Source organism: Heterodontus francisci, chromosome 3, assembly GCF_036365525.1.
Source record: "Heterodontus francisci isolate sHetFra1 chromosome 3, sHetFra1.hap1, whole genome shotgun sequence".
Classification (NCBI taxonomy): Eukaryota; Metazoa; Chordata; class Chondrichthyes; order Heterodontiformes; family Heterodontidae; genus Heterodontus; species Heterodontus francisci.
In genome coordinates this window covers 168,360,687-168,380,692 of record NC_090373.1, presented here as the reverse complement: position 1 = coordinate 168,380,692, position 20,006 = coordinate 168,360,687, and positions in this window count along the sequence as shown.

Below are 20,006 nucleotides of genomic sequence, written 5' to 3'. Positions count from 1 at the left end.
CTCTATGGCTGTATGACAGATAAACAAAGATTAGAAGTAACATTTGCACCACACAAGTGGCACAGACTCGGTGGGTCAAAGGGCCTGTTTCAGTGCTGTCTATGAAGCATAAAAGGGGCATAGAACAAGGCTCAATTTAGAAGGTTCAGAGGGAAAGTGAAGCAAAGAGGAAGTATGAGAAGAGACTGGCAGATAATATGAAAGGATATCCAAAAGTCTTCTATAGAAAAAAGGTGGCAAAAGGAAGAGTGGGCCAATTAGGGACTTATATGCAGGGAGCATGGTGGAGGCACTAAAATGAGTGCTTTGCATCTGTCTTTACCAAGGAAGAAGATGCTGCCCAAGTCATACTGAAGGAGGAGGTTGTTGAGACACTTGATGGGCTAAAATTTGATAAAGAGGAGGCATTAAATAGGCTGGCTGCACTTAAATTTGATAAGTTGCCAGGACTGAATGATGCATCCAAGGATATTGAGGGAAGTAAGGGAGGAAATTGCAGAGGCACTCACCATAATCTTCCAATCCTCCTTAGATACAGATGTGGTGCCAGAGGACTGGAGAATTGCAAATGTTACGCCATTGTTCCAAAAAGGGTGTAAGGATAAGCCCAGCAACCACAGGTCAGTAAATTTAACCTCGATGGTGGGAAAGCTTGTAGAAACAATAATTAGGAAAAACATTAACAGTCATTTGGACAAATGTGGATTAATTAAGGAAAGCCAGCATAGATTTGTTAAAAGCAAATGTTGTTTAACTAACTGAATGTTTTTGATGAGGTAACAGAGAGTGTTGATGAGAGTAATGCGGTTCATATGTTTTACATAGACTTTCAAAAGGCATTTGATAAAGTGCCACATAACAGTCTTATCAGCAAAGTTGAAGCCCATGGAATAAAAAGGACAGTGGCAGCATGGATACGAAGTTGACTGATTGACAGGAAACAGAGAGTAGTGATGAATAGTTATTTTCAGACTGGAGGAAGGTATACTGTGAAGGTTCCACAGAGCTCATATTAGGACCATTGCATTTCTTGATCTATATTAGTATCCTAGACTTGGGTGTGCAGAGCACAATTTCAAAATTTGCGGATGACACAAAATATGGAAGTATTGTGAACTGTGAGGAGGACAGAGATAGACTTTAAAAGGACATAGACAGGCTAGTTGAATGGGCGAACACATGGCAGATGAAATTTAATGCAGAGAAATATGAAGTGATAGATTTTATTAGGAAGAACAAGGAAGACAATATAAAATAAAGGATACAATTCTAAAGAGGATGCAGGAGCAGAGAGATTTGGGGTTATATGTCCACAAATCGTTGAAGGTGGCAGGGCAGGTTGAGAAAGTAGTTAATGAGGCATATGAGTTCCATACAGGCATAGAGACCAAAAGCAAGGAAGTTATGGTGAATCTTTCTAAAACCTTGGTTCTGCCTCAACTGGAGTATTGTGCCCAATTCTGTACAACACACTTTAGGAAGGATGTGAAGGTATTCGAGATGGTGTAGAAAAGATTTGCAAGAATGGTTCCAAGGATGAGGGAATTCAGTTATGAGGATAGATTTGAAAAGCTGGGGTTGTTCTCCTTCAAGAAGTGAAGGTTGAGAGGAGATTTGAAAGAGGTTTTCAAAGCCATGAGGGGTCTAGTAAAAGTAGATAGGGGGATACTGGTCCTGTTGGCAGAAGGGTCAAGAACCAGAGGACACAGATTTAAGTTGATTGGCAAAATAACCAACGGCGACATAAGGAAAAGCTTTTTCATACAGCGAGTGTTTAGGATCTGGAAAGCACTGCCTGAGAGTGTGGTGGAGGCAGCTTCAATCATGGCTTCCAAAAGGGAAGTGAAAAATTATCTGAAGAGATAAATTTGCAGGGCTACGGGGGAAGGTGGGGGAGTGGCGCTAGCTGAGTATCTCCTGCAGAGAGCAGGCATGGACTCGACGGGATGAATGGCCTCCTTCTGTGCTGTAATCATTCAATGATTCTATGATTCTATTTGTGCCCAGATTGCTGATTGCACCCAAGCATAAAACTTTACCCCAATTCAGCAGGATTAAGACTGACATAGATACTTTAATGATATTGATAGTGTTTATTTCCTTCCATCAGTGAACAGCTGCCACTCACGAGACTTCCTAGTTACACAGCAACTTCCTGCAATCATGTTCAAGGACAGATGGAGGGAGCTTTACAGGTTGAATGATTTTTCGAGTGTGCTTGCACATTATTCCTCATTTTTAGCAAGTCAGAAATAATTAACATGACTAGCGAGGAAGTGTTATACAGTGGGACTTGAACCAGGCTTTAATTAAGTAATTAAGTCATTTCAAGTACAAAATCTCTCCCTTCACATCTGTCCAATCGAAGGGCTGGATCGTCTTAACGCTCAAGCTTTATATCTTTATCCAGAATTCCTCATCTATCAGACTCCTTCAAGTAACTGGAAAGTCTTCCATTTACATCCCATTGATACCCAGAAATCCCATGTCCGAACAATTCATTGTCTGAATTTAAACATCTGACACTGACACTAATTAATTTTTGGAACTGTTTTCCGAGAAGTAAATTATACAACATAGTGTGCCCAATGCAGAGCTTTACACATCGAAAGCATGTATCAGGAAGTCAGGCACAGAGGAGCTGTGCACCCCACGTGATTTCCAACATGCACTCCTGTCGCGAGAAGTCTTTGTTGGGGCCACTAAATAGTAAAATTTAGCCCAACGTAAAACATTTTTCAAAGTGGCTCTTCATCATCTAACGGTCTAACTGATAGCAGAGAATCGGCACAGGCATGCGGACCGAATGGCCTCCCACATTGCTGCAAAATTCGTTGAGTCTATGAAATGGTTGAAACCGCATAGAACACTGAAAAAAAAGACTTTTTTTTTGCCTCTTAGCTGCTTCATCTGCACTTGCTGTGGAGAGTTAGCCACCAACCTTTTTCAAGAAAAAAGCAAAAGAACTTAGCACTTTATATAGTGCCTTTCACAACCGCAGAATGTCCCAAAAGAGCTTTGCAGCCAATGGCATACTTTTAAAGTGTAGTCATTGCTGTAATGTCGAAAAAGCAGCAACCAATTTGTGCACAGAAAGATTCCACAAAAAGCAATGTGATAATGACTGAGCCATCTGTTTCAGTGATATTGGTTATGAGATATATGCTGGTCAGGACAGCAGGAGAACTCGCCTTGCTCATAATCGTTTACAGCCACCTGACAGTGCTGTCAGTCAGGGCCTTGGTTTAACATCACATGCGACAAAACAACTTTGACAGTGCAGCACTTACTCAGTTACTGCACATCCTAGATGATGTGCTCAAGTCTCTGGAGTGGGACTTGAACCCAGAACCATCTTACCAAAGGTTAATACCTCTACACATTAGAGCCAGTGCTAATTGTGCTTCACAATTTGTGTATCAGTGTTAATGGATTTGGTTTAATTTTTGTCCTCACTCCTAAAATTACTCCAATCAGGTGCAATGTATGTGAATGCCTTGGCTCAAAAGTAAAAGTTTTTATTTGCTACTTAATGAGCAATTGAAAGATCTCCCATTGCTAAATTCCTATAGGTTGACTTTTAACGGGAATAAATGTTATTAATGCCTGCCTGAAGCTAACACTACAAGAATGTGAGGAATAGGAAGGTACAGGATGCGGGGCAGTGGGGAGGTCGAAACAAATTTGTCGTGTGACCCAGGTTAGAGCAGAAAGCCCAAACTGCCATGGTGGGAAAGTGATGCACGTGCCACATGGGAATGGCTACAGCACATGTTACTCTTCACAACTATCAGTTATGTCACTGGAATCTACTCTTTAAAAGGTGGAGCTGAAGAATAATAGTGCAAAATTCTATTAAAGTTTAAATGCTGCATTGTGAATGACTACATACTCATAGAAACATAGAAAATAGGAGCAGGAGTAGGCCATTCAGCCCTTCGAGCCTGCTCCGCCATTCATTATGATCATGGCTGATCATCCAACTCAGTAGCCTGTTCCGGCTTTCACCCCAAACCCTTTGATCCCTTTAAACCCAAGAGCTATATCTAACTCCTTTTTAAAAACATTCAATGTTTTGGCCTCAACTACTTTTTGTGGTACCGAATTCCACAGGCTCACCACCCTCTGGGTGAAGAAATTTCTAACAATCTCAGTCTTGAAAGGTTTACCCCGTATCCTTAGACTATGACCCCTGGTTCTGGACTCCCCCACCAAAAGGAACATCCTTCCTGCATCTACCCTGTCAAGTCCTGTTAGAATTTTATAGGTTTCTATGAGGTTCCCCCTCACTCTTCTGAACTCCAGCGAATATAATCCTAACTGACTCAATCTCTCCTCATACGTCACTTCCACCATTCCTGGAATCAGTCTGGTAAACCTTCGCTGCACTCCCTCTATAGCAAGAACATCCTTCCTCAGATAAGGAGACCAAAACTGCACACAATATTCCAGGTGTGGCCTCACCAAGGCCCCATAGAATTGCAGCAAGACATCCCTGCTCCTGTACTTGAATCCTCTCGCTATGAAGGCCAACATACCATTTGCCTTTTTTACCGCCGGTTGCACCTGCATGCTTACCTTCAGCGACTGGTGTACGAGAACACCCAGGCCTCGCTGCATATTCCCCTCTCTCAGTTTATAGCCATTCAGATAATAATCTGCCTTCCTGTTTTTGTTACCAAAGTGGATAACCTCACATTTATCTACATTATACTGCATCTGCCATGCATTAGCCCACTCACTCAACTTGTCCAAATCACCCTGAAGCCTCTCTGCATCCTCCTTACAACTCACCCTCCTACCCAGTTTTGTGTCATCTGCAAATTTGGAGATATTACATTTAGTTCCCTCATCTAAATCATTAATGTATATTGTGAATAGCTGGGTTCCTAGCACCGATCCCTGTGGTATCCCACTAGTCACTGCATGCCATTCGGAAAAAGACCCATTTATCCCTACTCTTCGTTTCCTGTCTGCCAACCAATTTTCTATCCATCGCAATACACTACCACCCAATCTCATGTGCTTTAATTTTACATGCTAATCTCTTACGTGGGACTTTGTCAAAAGCCTTCTGAAAGTCCAAATAAACCACATCCACTGACTGTCCCTCATCAACTCTACTAGTTACATCCTCGAAGAATTCTAGTAGATTTGTAAAGCATGATTTCCCTTTCGTAAATCCATGCTGACTCTGTCCGATTCTACCACTGTTCTCCAAGTGCTCTGCTATAAAATCTTTGAGAATGGACTCTAGGATCTACTCAGGATCAGCACAATTCTACTCACATGGCATAATTGAACTTTTAATTTAGGAACACAGGAACAGGAGAAGGCCATTCAGCCCATCAAACCTGCTCCACCATTCAATTAGATCATGACTGATCATCTACCTTGATGTCACTTTCCCGCACTATCTCCATAACCCTTGATGTCATTAGTATCCAGATATCTATTGATTTCTGGCTTGAACATGCTCAATGATTGAGCTTCCACAGCCCTCTGGGGTAGAGATTTCCACAGATTCACCATCCTCTGAGTAAAGAAATTCCTCCTCATCTCAGTCTTAAATGGCCTGCCCCTTATTCTGAGACGATAGGCTAGATTTTACCTTCGGCGGACGGGAATTCGTCACAGACGTAAAAGTCGGTGGCGAATCCGCTTCCGCCTAGCCCGGGGATCCGTCCTGTATTTCACGGGTCCCTGGGCTTTAATTGTCCCGAGGTGAGACTTCCACCTACTTGAGGGAGAAGGTCCTGCCTCAGTGAGCTGCCGGCTAATCAGTGGGCCGTTGGCTCTCAGTCTCAGCCGCACCACTGGGAGTGGTGGCCACTGCTGGGACTGCAGCCCAGCCAACTTCATGGTGCCTGGAGACGAGGCTTGCCTCACCAGGGGGATCAGTTGTTCCCTGGTGAGGCTGGAGTAGTTGTTTGGCAGGGTGGGGGGGGGGGTTGCGTCTTGGGTCCCGTGGGTAGGTTGGGAGGTGGGGGCAGCCCTCAATCGGCACTCTGTGCTCAACTGCCATGGCCCCCCCACACCGGGGCACAGAAAGGCCGGCAGCTATCGCTGGGAGGCGTTTCATGTCCCCAGCACGCCTGCTTGCCACGGGTAAAATACCCATGGAGGCGGGCGAGGGCCCTTAAGTGGCCGTTAAGTGGCCATTTAAGGGCCTTGATTGGCCTCGGGCAGGTGAGCCATTCCCCCCCTGCCCCTGACCGCCATAAAGTTCACCGGAGACGGGAGCGGGGCAGGTAGGCCTCCCGGAGCCTCCAGCTCAATTTTACGCCGCCCCCACGCCACCATCCGACCCGCTGGGGCGGCGTAAAATTCAGCCCTATGCCCCCTGGTTCTAGACTCACCTGCCGGGTAAACATCCTATCTGCATCCACCCTGTCACGCCCTCTAAGAATTTTATAAGTTTCAATGAGATCACTTCTCTTTCTTCGAAACTCTAGCGAATTTATCTTTTCCAGCCATTTAAATTGAGGCCAAAGAGAGCATGGGACGTATTCCCAGTATGCCGACAGGACTGATTACTCAGTGTGGAGCAAGGCTACTGCTAATCTCAGGAAGACCTCCATCCAACTGCACAGAACAATCCTGTGCGGACACACCACTCTTGCAAGAAAAAGGAGTGAAAGTGTTAGTCTCATCTAAATCATGCTCAGCGGTAACACCTCCTCCAGTTGTTACATGTAGTGATTTGGAAAATGTGTTCATAGAATTACATAGAATTTACAGCACAGAAAGAGGCCATTCGGCCCATTCCAGTGTTTATGATCCACACAAACCTCATCCCACTCTTTTTACATCATCTCACCCTTATCAACATACCCCCTCCTATTCCTTTCTCCCTTTTGTACTTGTCTAGCTTCCCCTCAAGTGCATCTATTGTATTCACCTCAACCACATCATTTGGTAGTGAGTTCCATATTCTCACCACTGGTAGAGGTCTCCTCTGTCCAGTATTTCCAGCAAATTTTTTAAAGGACAATCTTTTGGAAATTTTACTATTTGCTGAAAGTACTGAACAGTGGAAATCCTTGTGAATGGGTCTGTGAGACTGCTACATGTAAAGATTGGAGGAATTCTCATCCCTCAGGGCACTGGGAGGGAATAACCCCCTGCTGGGAAAGGACACTACAGAGATTGCTGCTGCCAGGAATAAAACAATTTGGCAATGACTGGGAATAACAACAAAGCTCATTTTTAGTCCGCGATTTTACCAAATGATTCTACTTTCCAGGAATTTAGCAGGAGGGGGCGATTCCTAGCAGCCTCCAGGCACTCTGTTGTATGCTCAAGATTCGAACCCTTCCCCCCTCCCACCACCTCCCTGGATCTTTCAGTCAGCAGCAAGCCTTTTGACATTCACGTTGTTTTGGAGCCTTTGGGCTTAACTTGACATCTAGAAAGAAAGAGTTGGATTTGGTCTCCAGTCAACATGTCCAGAATGACAGCACGCTGTTAGCGTGCCAGGTTTGTCATATATTGAGGCCAAGTGGGAGACATATTCACAAGGAATGAATTTGATGAACCACTTGTCCTTCTAAGAGGCGCAGTTGATGTATGTTGATCTGCTTGGCAGCTCGGAAATACTTTTTTGGACCACATTTATTTTAGCTATTAAAGCGATTATGATGAGGTTTAAATGATTTTCTTTGCACACTTGGATTTGTTTGCATCTCCTATTTCCACTTGCCAAAACAAAACTCTATCAAGACCAAGTGCAAGCTTTATGAAGATCATAAACATAAGATAGTAGCTAATAAATCCTATAAAGGATTCAGGAGAACTTCTATTATCCAGATAGTGGTGAGAATGTGGAACTCGCTGCCACAGAGAGAGGTTGAGGTGACTAGCTTACAAGAGCAAAGTATTGCAAGGCTGGAAATCTGGAAGAAAAACAGATCACCCTTCGTCAGAGTTCTGACCTGAAATGTTAACTCTCTTTCTCTCTCCACAGGTGCTGCCTGGCCTGCTGAGTATTACCAATATTTTCTGTTTTATAGTTGAATAGCATTTAAGGGGAAGTTAGGTAAACACATGAGGGAGAAAGGAATGGAAGGATATGCTGATAGAGTTCGATGGAGTGGGGTAGGAGGAGGTTCATGTGGAGCATAAACTCAGGCACAGACCAGTCCGGCCGCATGGCCTGTAAATTCGATGTAAAGCTTTTGTTTCTGTCGGGTTTGCTGTTGCTCACCAAGCTGGAGAGCTGCTAGGTTGTGAGGAATGAGCAATGAAGTCCACTCAAAATAAAAAAAAACGTGAGCACAGCACTCTCAACAAGCGCGACATTTTAAGAAAATGCCACTTCACTCATTCCCATCTGACTCAGCCAGCACTTAAAACATTTAAGAAGCATTCTGGCCAACAAGTGACTGCCCCTGCCTGGATTAAAAAGAAAACCATCTTGAAACCACCCCCCAGATGTAAAAGCAAATGTCTTCAGGTTGCTAAGCAACAGAATACACAGGCAGTGATACTGAGCCTGTGGAGGCTCTCTGTTGTGGATACAGCTTTATATGCAGAGCTCAGCAGTGTGATACATTCTGATGTTCCATAACCGCCTTTACTAATTTCTTGGCCAATGGCTGGTGTCTGCTTGCACAAACTTCTTGAGAAAATAATATCCTTTTTGAATGTTCTGCAAAGGCCCTTTTGCCTTAAAAAAAACTTCAGAAAATGCAAATCTGTTGCTTGTCTCGCTGGAGAATACAGCACTAACTGCTGCTGCCTGAGCTATTCACTGTCACATTTTTTTTTGAGAAGTTACCAAATTGGAGAGGATCAGCAGCAAGAACTCAGAGCAGATTATTTCCAAGACGTTTTGCTGGCGAAGTCATTTGATTTTAACTTTTGTGGAACAGGATTTGTAATTGAACATTAAACACTGGAATTCTTCAAAGAAACTAAAACAAACTAAAAAAAATGTCTTCAGTCACTGGGCGCTGCTCTGTGTATTTTATAGGCTGTCTTCTGAGCCTGTAACTTAATCTGTCGCAGATGTGGACAATGGTAAAACACTCAACAGGTCAGGCAGCATCTGTGGAGACTGATTGAAAGTTAACGGGCCGGATTTTAACCCATTTAAAACCCATTCACTTACACAGAGTTAAAATCAGTTTGAGGTCGCTGACATTTTGTCAGAGCTCAATTGCGATAACCGTGGGTGATTTGGAAGTCAAATTTGAAAGAATGAAAGGGTAAATAAATTGTACCGGCACATGTCCCATGTGCTCAGGGTGACACAGGGAATGTGCTGATGTCTGAAGGGTGACGGGACGTAAGTGCGACATTTAAAGAAACAGTATGCAAGAATTTTAATATATTAGTAGATATACCATGGAGTTCCTCACCTTGAGTCACTGTCCTTGCTGCTTGTAACAACAGCGATGTTCTATCATGTAGGGCATAATACCACTGCTGGGGCAGTGACTTCCAGCCACCCCTCTTTAACCATCCCAACTCCATCACATTTTCCTGAGTTCATGGGGATTAAGTGAACATAGTGCGCTCCCAGCATCTTGCTCACTGTCCAGACAGAACCTCACAGACGCAAAGGAGGAAATAAAGTGATACTGTGAGAGGCTCCTGCAATACCAGAAGTTCCAACAAGGGACCTTAAAGGTGCAGAGCTTCCCCGAAGAGTAGAAACCAAGATCCCAGGACCTGCAATGGGTGAGTCACTGGGGTAGGAATGAAGGGAGGGGAGGTTGTCTAACTGCCCTCGGGGCAGTTACTGCCACTTCCTGGCATCTGCTGTCATTATCGCCATAGCTGGGGAAGTGAAAGACACCCCAGTCCCCAGTCTACATCTGCATGTGGTGGGTGGTGAAGGGGCATACATCAGCGGTCCCCGCAGTGGCGGGGTGAGAGGCAGGATAAGGGGAAGAGTCAGGCTGGGAATCCTGGTCAGGCAGGAGAAAACGCTATCAGTCCATTTTCCCAGCATTTCTGTTGCATTCCTGCCCAATTTTGGACTGGATCACAAAGAGAAGGCCTGCTCCCCACCCTCACACACACCTGGTTCTCTCTCTCTACCTCTTTCACTGTCTCTCTCTCTCTCTAACTGTCTCTGTCTCTCTAACTCTTTTCCTGTCTGTTGCTCCCTCTTTCTGTCTTTAACTCTCCCTATCTCACTTTCTTTCTCTCTTTAACTCTTTCTCGCTCTCGCCCTAACTCTTTCTCGATCTCTGTCTCTCTTCCACTCCCTCAAATTGATAGACTGTCTGAAGTAAAAAATGAATAACTTTTACTTAAAAGTTTAGTTGACAGCCTACTCAAAATCAACATTCAATTTGTACTGAAATCATTTTCAAAAACACACCGTGAAACTCTGTTCCATTGCTCCATTGTAAATCCAGCTTTTCAAAATATTAAATAGATTTCAAATAATGATTTAAAATTCTGCTTCAATCTGATGCAAAACTTTGGGCTGACTAAATGAGAAAAATTTTAACTCCCAAAAATGGGTGGGTTTGGGTTGGGGGGGATGTAAAAATTTTAACCATCTCAAATGCAAACCAAACCCACCTCAAACATGCCCACTTCTGGTTTTATTGGAGGTGGGACAAGAGGCTGGCAACCAACCAGCTCCCAGGAGGCAGATGGTTCATTTAGATACTTTAATGAAACTATGTGCCTCAGATTTTATCTCTCTTCCAGGTTGAACTCTGAGTGGCCGATTTCCCAGACCTCAGATAACCCAGCAGCTAAAGGAAGGCGAGGAATTTGCTGGAATAGATAAGTGATTTTACAGCACTGCTTGTGGGCCAGGAGGAGCAGGAATGCTTTCCCCTGCATCCCCACTCCCACACCCCACTCCCTGCCAAGGTAACCTCCGCACAATTGGAACCATCCCTCCATGATTGGATCCCCCCCCCCCCACAAAACCCCCAATTCCCTACCTGTGATCACCAAACATCTCTGACATTCCTATCTCTGCCAATCTCTCTCCAACCCCTCAATGTTCATCCCTCAACCCTCCAAACCACATTGTACCCTCACAATCTCCAACCCAAGGAGCAGGCTCCCTACTTGCTTCTGGATTGCAGTCTCTGCTATAATGTCCCCCGGCCGACACGGAGCCAAGCCAATCAAGCTGGGAATCTTGTTAAAATAACAACACCCACACTGTTGAGTTAAAACTCCACACCAGAACTTTCCCCCCCTCCCCACCACCACCACCCCCAACACCAGCCCCCCCCCCACACCCTACCCCAACCCACCACTGGAAAATCTGCTCCAGTAAAGATTGGGGCCAATCCTATTGATGCTTCCTAGGAAATTAGGCACAATGCATGTTCTTAAACTACATGGGATAGATCAACTTTGTGTGCTAGTATAAAATAGTGATAGTGAATTGGCAGCCTATATTACATCTCACCCAAGTTCTATTTCCAATGAAGTGAATTGCAAATAAAAATGGGGAGAGATTTAAAACATGCAGCTGATCGCTATCTGCCTTTTTACTCTAGCACACAACATCCACATTTACCCCATGTGTTCTAGTGAAAGTAATTAGGTCCCAGCCTAGCCTTCTTAGAGAGGCTGAAGTCTGCAATAAAAGAATCGATGAAGGTATTAAAAATTGATTCAGTGGGTAAGCTGTTATTGTGAGTTTTTAAGGTTTTTATTTTTTATCAAACATTATTTGAGACATTAGAAATTTCAGTTACTGAGAAAATCCTGCTGGGTTTTTCAGCATTGGTTCTTTTATAAATCCTCAGTAGTTTCTCATTGGCAGCTTTACAGCTTTTAGGGAAGGCGGTGGCCTAGTGGTATTATCACTGCACTAGTAACCCAGAGACCCAGGGTATTTCTCTGTAGACATGGGTTCAAATCCCACCACAGCAGAAGGTGGAATTTGAATTCAATTAATAAATCTGGAATTTAAAGCTAGTCTAATGATGGCCATGAAACCATTGTCGATTGTTTTAAAAACCCATCTGGTTCACTAATGTCCTTTAGGGAAGGAAATCTGCTGTCCTTACCCGGTCTGGCCTCCATGTGACTCCAGATCCACAGCAATGTGGTTGACTCTTACATGCCCTTGAAATGGCCTAGCAAGCCACTCAGTTCAGGGGTAATTAGGGATGGGCAATAAATGCTGGCCTGGCCTGCGCCACCCACATCCCATGAAAGAATTTAAAAAAAAATTTCCATTTCTCTTTGATTTTGATTTACTGCCGTTTTACTTTAAACCAATTCAAAACAGTTTCTCAGGATGTAATTGCGCTAGCAAAGTCAACACTTATTGCCCATCCCTAGTTGCCTTCAATAGGTGGTGTTGAGCCTTTTTGTTTGACCAATGCCATGGACAAAGGTACTCCCCACATGCTGTTTGGTGGGGATTTCCAGGATTTTGACCCATCGATGATGATGGCAAAACTAGAATAGCAAATGTGTAATATGTGCAAGACTTTTAATATATTATGGACAGTGAGAGAGAGTAGACAGAAATAGCAAAGACAAATAGACAGAGGCAGGTACAGTAGCATAATGATCATGTTACTGGACTGATAAACCATTGATATGGACTAATGGTCCACAGACATAAACTCCCACAGCAGCTAGAGAATTTAAATTCTGATATTTAAAGAAATAAGGAATAAAAAACTAGTCTCAGTAACGATGACCATGAAACTACTGGATTGTTGCAAAAACCCATCTTTAGATTAGTTTAGAGATACAGCACTGAAACAGGCCCTTCGGCCCACGGAGTCTGTGCCGACCATCAACCACCCATTTATACTAATCCTACACTAATTCCATATTCCTACCACATCCCCACCTGTCCCTATATTTCCCTACCACCTACCTATACTAGGGGCAATTTTATAATGGCCAATTAACCTATCAACCTGCACGTCTTTGGCATGTGGGAGGAAACCAGAGCACCCGGAGGAAACCCACGCAAACACAGGGAGAACTTGCAAACTCCACACAGGCAGTACCCAGAATTGAACCCGGGTCCCTGGAGCTGTGAGGCTGCGGTGCTAACCACTGCGCCACTATGCCACCATCTGGCTCATTAATGTCCTTTAGAGAAGGAAATCTGCCATCCTTACCCAGTCTGGCCTACATGTGATTCCAGACCCACAGCAATGTGATTGATTTTTAACTGTCCTCTGAATTAAGTGCCCTCTGAAATGACTGAGCAAGCCAATCACTTGTATCAAACAGCTACACAAAAAACTGTAAAAATAAAATGGATGGACCATTTGGCTTCTACCCCAGGCAATGGACACAACAAAGGCTCAGTCAACCCTGCAAAAGTGGCAGAGCACTGATGTACATTTGGGAGGAAGGAGCTGGCCCTGGGAGTCCCCAACATTGACTCTGGACTGCATGAGGTCTCATGGCATCAAGTCAAACACTGACAAGGAAACCTCCTGCTGATTACCACCTACTGCCCTCCCTCAGCTGATGAATCAGGGACTAAGGGTAGCAGGGGCACAGAATGAACTCTGGGCGGGGACTGCTATGCCCATCACCAAGATTAGCTTGGTAACACCACTACTGACTGAGCTGGCTGAGTCCTGAAGGACATATCTACCAGACTGGGCCTGCGACAGGTGATGAGAGAACCCGCACATGGGAAGATATACTTAACCTCATCCTCGCCAATATACCTGTCACAGATGCATCTGTACATGACAGTATTGGTAGAAGTGGCCAGCACAGAGTCCTTGCAGAGGCGAAGCCCTGTCTTCACATTGAGGACACCGTCCGTTGTGTTGTGTGGTATGACCACTGTGTTAAATGGGATAGACTCGGAACAGCATGAGGTGCTGTGAACCATCAGCAGCAGCAGAATTGTACTCAACCACAATCTGTAACCTCATGGTCCAGCATATCCCTCACTCTACCATTACCATCCAGCCAGGGATCAACCCTGGTACAATGAAAAGTGCAGGAGGGCATGCCAGGTGCAGCACCAGGCATACCTAAAAATGAAGTGCCAACCTGGTGAAGCTACAACCCAGGACAACTTGTATGCTAAAGTGGAAGCAGCTTGCGATAAAAGGGATAAGCAATCCCACAACCAATAGATCAGATCAAACCTCTGTAGTCAGTGAATGGTGGTACACAAACCGGAGGCGGAGGCTCCACAAATATTCCCATCCTCAGTGATAGGGGGGCCCAGCACATCAGTGCAAAAGATAAGGCTAAACCATTTGCCACCATCTTCAGCCAGAATTGCCGAGTGGATGATCCATCTTGGCTTCCTCCTGATGTCCCCAGTATCACAGATGTCAGCCTTCAGACAATCGGATTCGCTCTGCACGATAACAAGAAACGGCTGAAGGTACTGGATACTGCAAAGGCTATGGGCCCTGACAACATTCCAGATACAGTACTAAAGACATGTGCCTAAGAACTAGGTGCACCTCTGGCCAAGCCGTTCCATTACAGCTATAACACTGGCATCTATTCGACAATGTGGAAAATTGCCCAAGTATGTCCTGCCCACAAAAAATAGGGCAAATCCAATCTGGCCAATTACCGCTCCATCAGTCTACTCTCGATCATCAACAAATTGATGGAACGGGTCATCGACAGTGCTATCAAGCACCACTTAAACAGCAATAACCTGCTCACTGATGCTCAGTTTGGGTTCTGCCAGGGCCACTTGGCTCCAGATCTCAATACAACCTTGTTCCAAACAAGAACAAAAGAGCTGAATTCAAGAGGTGAGGTGAGAGCAACTGCCCTTGACATCAAGGCAGCATTTGATCGAGTGTGGCATCAAGGAGCCCAAGCCAAAATGAAGTCAATGGTGTTATGAAAATGCTTCCATTTTTAATTTTTTTTGAGGACTTGTATTTAAAACTGAAAATATTCCATGGATGTGTTCTTTGAAGAGGGCTAAAAGGGGTCATGAAATATCTTGAGCAAACAGGGTTAAGGAAAATCCCAAAGCCTTTCATTCATATATAAGGAGCAAGAGGGTAACTAGAGAAAGGATTGGCCCACTCAAGGACAAAGGAGTGGAGTCAAAGAAAATGGGTGAGATTCTAAACGAGTACTTTGCATCGGTATTCACCGAGGAGAGGGACATGACGGATGTTGAGGTTAGGGATAGATGTTTGATTACTCTAGGTCAAGTCGGCATAAGGAGGGAGGAAGTGTTGGATATTCTAAAAGGCATTAAGGTGGACAAGTCCCCAGGTCCGGATGGGATCTATCCCAGGTTACTGAGGGAAGCGAGAGAGGAAATAGTTGGGGCCTTAACAGATATCTTTGCAGCATCCTTAAACACGGGTGAGGTCCCGGAGGACTGGAGAATTGCTAATGTTGTCCCCTTGTTTAAGAAGGGTAGCAGGGATAATCCAGGTAATTATAGACCGGTGAGCCTGACGTCAGTGGTAGGGAAGCTGCTGGAGAAGATACTGAGGGATAGGATCTATTCCCATTTGGAAGAAAATGGGCTTATCAGTGATAGGCAACATGGTTTTGTGCAGGGAAGGTCATGTCTTACCAACTTAATAGAATTCTTTGAGGAAGTGACAAAGTTGATTGATGAGGGAAGGGCTGTAGATGTCATATACATGGACTTCAATAAGGCGTTTGATAAGGTTCCCCATGGTAGGCTGATGGAGAAAGTGAAGTTGCATGGGGTCCAGGGTGTACTAGCTAGATGGATAAAGAACTGGCTGGGCAACAGGAGACAGAGAGTAGCAGTGGAAGGGAGTTTCTCAAAATGGAGACGTGTAACCAGTGGTGTTCCACAGGGATCCGTGCTGGGACCACTGTTGTTTGTGATATACATAAATGATTGGGAGGAAAGTATAGGTGGTCTGATTAGCAAGTTTGCAGACGACACTAAGATTGGTGGAGTAACAGATAGTGAAGGGGACTGTCAGAGAATACAGCAGAATATAAATAGATTGGAGAGTTGGGCAGAGAAATGGCAGATGGAGTTCAATCCGGGCAAATGCGAGGTGATGCATTTTGGAAGATCCAATTCAAGAGTGAACTATACAGTAAATGGAAAAGTCCTGGGGAAAATTGATGTACAGAGAGATTTGGGTGTTCAGGTCCATTGTTCCCTGAAGGTGGCAACGCAGGTCAATAGAGTGGTCAAGAAGGCATACGGCATGCTTTCCTTCATCGGACGGGGTATTGAGTACAAGAGTTGGCAGGTCATGTTACAGTTGTATAAGACTTTGGTTCGGCCACATTTGGAATACTGTGTGCAGTTCTGGTCGCCACATTACCAAAAGGATGTGGATGCTTTGGAGAGGGTGCACAGGAGGTTCACCAGGATGTTGCCTGGTATGGAGGGCGCTAGCTATGAAGTGAGGTTGAGTAGATTAGGATTATTTTCATTAGAAAGACGGAGGTTGAGGGGGGACCTGATTGAGGTGTACAAAATCATGAGAGGTATAGATAGCAAGAAGCTTTTTCCCAGAGTGGGGGATTCAATTACTCGGGGTCACGAGTTCAAAGTGAGAGGGGAAAAGTTTAGGGGGGATATGCGTGGAAAGTTCTTTATGCAGAGGGTGGTGGGTGCCTGGAACGCGTTGCCAGCGGAGGTGGTGGACGCGGGCACGATAGCGTCTTTTAAGATGTATCTAGACAGATACATGAATGGGCAGGAAGCAAAGAGATACAGACCCTTAGAAAATAGGCAACAAGTTTAGATAGAGGATCAGGATCGGCGCAGGCTTGGAGGGCCGAAGGGCCTGTTCCTGTGCTGTAATTGTCTTTGTTCTTTTCTTTGTTCTTTGTTTTACGTGGGTCACTGAGAGGTCTTGTTTGAAAACAACCTTTACTGGAAGTCACATGCCTTAAGCTCAATAAACAACAGAAACCTGGTGACTTGAGGAAGATGTTTACAGAGAAGTGACATGTCAGTCAGGAGATCAGTTTTGGAATATTGTTTTGACTTCCTGGTTGGATCGTGAACTGTTTTGAGTTAGTTGGCGATCAACCTGCCAAGAGATAAACACCCAGCTCATCCCTTTCCTTCTGTCTCTGTGAAACCCTGCAAAGATCCAGTGTGTGGGAGCTAAAACCCCTGATGCTGCATTCCTCCTGAGAAGGTGGTAAAACCTATCACATTAATTCTCGATGCCGCCTGAAAAGAACTGCAGAAAAGATCCCAGTGACCTATCTATGTGTTCTTGGACGCCAGGCTGTATGCCATTTTGGGACACAGCATATCTCATCCACTTTCTTCAAGAATGAACAAGAATTTGGCCAAAGTATTCTTATTGTCTTTTTTTGTAAAAGAACTCTGCCGAGAAAATGTCTTTATTTTCCTCTAATCAGTGTTTGTGTGAGTGTGTGTAGGTGGGGGGGGGGGGGGGTGTTTAAAAAGGGAATTTCCATATTTCAATCTGTGTGTTGATGCTTTACTTCATTACTGGATAAGTCTTGTTTTTGATAGTTTTGTTGTTTATTGAAGAAACCTGGTTGGTGTATTTTATTCTGGGATAAAGAATAGAGTATCTGATTGACTGTATCAGTAACTGGGTAAACATTTAAATATATGTTGTGACCTATGGAGAAGTGAAATAAGAAAAGAGTGCACTCCTCCCACCTCAGTCGTAACAATGGGGATCAGGAGGAAAATTCTCCATTGGTTGGAGTCATACCTAGCACAAAGGAAGATGGGTGTGGTTGTTGGAGGCCAATCACTTCAGCCCTAGAACATCACTGCAGGAGTTCCTCAGGGTGGTGTCCTAGATCCAACCATCTTTAGCTGCTTCATCAATGACCTTCCCTCCATCATAAGGTCAGAAGTAAGGATGTTCGCTGCTGATTGCACGGTGTTCAGCACCATTCACAATGCCTCATAATTTGAAGCAGCCCGTGCCCACAAGTAGTAAGACCTGGACAACATTCAGGATTGGATTGATAAGTGACAAGTAACATTTACGCCACACAAGTGCCAAGCAATGATCATCTGCAACAAAACAGAATCTAACCACCTCCCCATGGCATTTAATACGATTGCCGAATTTCCCACCATGATCATCCTGGGGGTCATCATTGACCAGAAATGGAACTGGAGCAGCCACATAAATACTGTAGCTACAAGAGCAGGTCAGAGGCTGAGAATTCTGCTGTGAGTGACTCATCTCCTGACTCAAATCTTTCTACCATCCCCAAGGCAAAGTCAGGAGTGTGATGGAATACTCTCTACTTGCCTGAGTACGACTCCAACAACACTCAAGAAGCTCAATACCATCCAGAACAAAGCAGCCTGCATGATCAGCACCCCATTGATCACCTTCAACATTCACTCCCTCCACCACCGATGCACTGTGGCTGCATTGAGTACTATTTACAAGATTTACTGCAGCAACTCACCAAGGCTTTGTCAACAACAGTCCTAAAGTACACCTCCTGTAACCTCTACTACCTACAAGTACAAGGACAGAAGGCACATAGGAACAAGTCCCCCTCAAAGTTACACAGCATCCTGCCTTGGAAATACATTGCTGTTCCTCCTTTGCAATGGAACTCCTTTCCTAACAGCTCTGTGGGTGTACCTACACCACATAGACTGCAGTGGTTCAAGACAGCTGCTCACCACCACCTTCTCAAGGGCAATTGGGGATGGGCAACAAATGCTGGCCTTGTCAATGCAGCCAACATCCTATGAATGATTAAAAATATAGATGGATAGAAAGGTAGAGAGAAGTAGAGATGGAAAAACAGAGGTCCTGACAAACACAGATAGTCAACCAAGCAGAGATGTAGACAGCGACAGACAGACAGGTACAGAGAAATCAAGAGACATACAGCGAGGCAAAAAGAACAAGGTAGAGAGATGACATACATATGTGGAATAGATTGGAAAAAAACGAAGAACAGGCAGAATCAAATAGTCAACAGACTGAAAGATATTTCTAGGCAGAGAGAAAGAAACAGTAAAAAGAAAAAGTAGAGATTGTAGACTTCCAAAGGCCTATGATTATCGGAAGGAAAAGATAGTGTGACATTTCAGCCGTGACCCTTGTGGTAATAAAGAGAGGCGTAGAGAGATAAGAAGACACATACACACAGCTAGATGCACTAATACGTACATATCACATCCACAAACACACATACATGCAGAATCACAGACACAGACACACACAAACATATACACACACAGATATAAATTGCTTTTTTTATTGGTGTTGAAAGCATATACTACATTGGTAGTCCTCACCCTCAGCTGGCAAAGCCCCAGTGCAAATCTAGTGGATATTACTAAGGCTGCATTTCGGGAAGGCCCACAGAGACAAGGAGAGAGATTGAGGTACAGAGACTCGAGATACAAACATTAGAATTTGCACTGCCATGACGTCTGTCAAAATAAAAGGTGAACTTTCTACAGTTCACTGACATGCCTTCCAGTCCTTTCTCTGGAGAACACCACTCTAATTGTAAACTGCATTTACACACTGCGTCTGACATTGAGGTTTGCTGCCCGTGTGTCTATGTAATGTAGCAACCCTGCGCACTTCTTAAGTCAAGCACAGCTCTTGGAAGCAAGGGTCCGAAGAAGGGTCACTGACCCGAAACGTTAACTCTGCTTCTCTTTCCGCAGATGCTGCCAGACCTGCTGAGTGGTTCCAGCATTTCTTGTTTTTGTGTCTTGGAAGCAAGGCGTGTGTGGATGCTTCAATGTTCAGGACAGCTGTTGGCTGGTGAGAAGCTCAGTTTGATGGATGTCACACAGTCGAGCTGCTTCACCTGACTTCCACCATCCCTTGAAGACCATATACAGCAGGCTTTGGAGGATAACATAAGATCTGCCCACAGACATCCCTATATATAGAATGATGGATGTGTGGGGATCTATTAGAAAGATGGATCCTGCAATCCCACGCTGCTTTTTGGACCACTTCATCCATACATGTGCCAATACTGTACCAGCGAGGGAGCAGAAACACATCAGGAATGCAACCCGGCCATCTGCTTTACTGCACACCACTGCGATATTTACTCATACATTTGATGCTCCTGCTGAGACTCGTTGCAACAATAGATTGAGG